Here is a 2,061-nt window from a genome sequence, read left to right on the forward strand (position 1 = left end):
AAATTTTTTGTAGTCTATGTTAGGCGATCCAGAAATTTCCGTTATGCGGGAAAGAGCATCTGCTACTGTGTTTTCAGAACCTTTTATGTGACGGATATCTGTTGAAAATTGAGCCAGGAAATCTAATTGACGGTACTGTCGTGGACTTGCTTTATCGGGATTTTGTTTGAAAGCAAACGTCAACGGTTTATGGTCTGTATATATAATGAATTTTCTTCCTTTGAGCATATGACGGTAATACTTTACCACGGTGTATATTGCTAGAAGTTCTCTGTCGTATGTACTATATTTTTGCTGCGTTTCGTTCAGTTTCCTGGAGAAAAACGATAACGGTTGCCAACCATCTTCAGTTTTTTGTTGTAATACACCTCCTATTGCGACATTTGATGCGTCGACCATGACACAGATTGGTAAATTTTCACAAGGGTGGGCTAGAAGAGCGACATTAGACAAATCGGACTTACATTTTTCAAATGCTGCGGATGCTTCGGGTGTCAACGTAATAGGAGTATTATCGTTCTTTTTATTACCATTTTGATATGCAAGAAGTGGTACTTGCGTACTTGCTGCATTTGGAATAAATCTTCTGTAGAAATTAACCATGGCAACGAAACGACGCAGTTCTTTAACGGTCTTGGGCGTAGGGAAATTGACAATAGAATTCACCTTTTCAGGGAGTGGTTTTCTTCAACACGATGACCAAGAAAATTATTTTGTCCAAAATAACACTTGTCAACATTGGCAACTACTCCATATTCTTGAAGACGTTGAAATACTTGATTAGAAATATTCCCGATTTTTCCTTTTGCGGATAAACCGGTTGGTTGAATCAATGAGTTGAACATTTTTAATGTCTACGACGAGACCAAAATTTCTTAAAAAATCAGCTCCGATTATCGGATGAGAAACGTCAGCAACCACAAATTTCCATTGGAAATTCCTTCGGAGACCAAAAGACGGCGATAAGATTTCTTCTCCATATGTGTTGATAGGAGAGTTATTGGCGGCAAAAAGTTTGTACTTTTGACATTTTTCTTGTAATGGATTACGTACCGGCAAGACGGATATATCGGCGCCTGTGTCTACCAGAAAGTGTTTACCAACGGTCTTATTGTACATAAAAAGGCGATTGGTTGCATTTCCCCGGTCACTATTGGCATCTAGTGACCGGGTTGTTAGTTTTCCGACTGATTGCTTACAAATGAGCATGGAGGACGACATTTTCGAGCTCTGTTTTTGAATTTACGGTGATAATAACAAATTTTACCAGAAGAAGAGTTTCGACTAGAACTACCATGTGATCCTCTCGATCTGCTTCTCCTGGATGTGTTGAGATTGCGTAGATGCTTTGGATTTGAGCTTTAATTTCAGATAATTCACTAGCACTAGTAATTTCAGCTACGTTTGCGTTTCGTGGAATCTGTATATCACCAATCCTGTCAGCCATTTTAACGAGATTATCTAAAGTTTCGGAAGATGTTGCTAAAATCGCTTGAGTTTGGGATGGTAATCTTTGTAACCACATTGTTCGCAAAAAATCTTCCGTAACACCACCATTATCCAAATTTTTCATCTCTCGGAGAAGTGCGCTTGGCTTTTTGTCTACGATTTCCACATTTGTCAATAATGTTTTGATGCGATTTTCCTCGGAAACAGAGAAATGATCAATTAGGCGTTGTTTTATTTGCTTATACGCATCGTTGGGAGGATTCATAACGATATTACTCACCTGGCTAAGTACGTCAGCATCCAAATCAGCCAAGATGATAAAGTATTTGGTCCTTTCATTGGTTACGTTGTGTAATGCAAATTGAGCTTTAATTTGTGCAAACCAAAGAACCGGATTGTCTTTCCAGAAACGAGGAATTTTCATGGCAATGGATAAATTAGGGGTGGGTGCATCGACAGCAGTAGGATTATGGCCAGAGCTGATGTTGAACATTGCTCTGCGGTAGAACGTGTTAACGGAATTTTTTAGTGAAAATAAACTCGGGGTCACCAATTAAAATAAGTGTGAATTAAATTTTTATCTTGTTTCTATTTTTCGTTTTTAAACCAGAA

This window comes from Lucilia cuprina, chromosome 4, assembly GCF_022045245.1.
Source record: "Lucilia cuprina isolate Lc7/37 chromosome 4, ASM2204524v1, whole genome shotgun sequence".
Taxonomy (NCBI): Eukaryota; Metazoa; Arthropoda; class Insecta; order Diptera; family Calliphoridae; genus Lucilia; species Lucilia cuprina.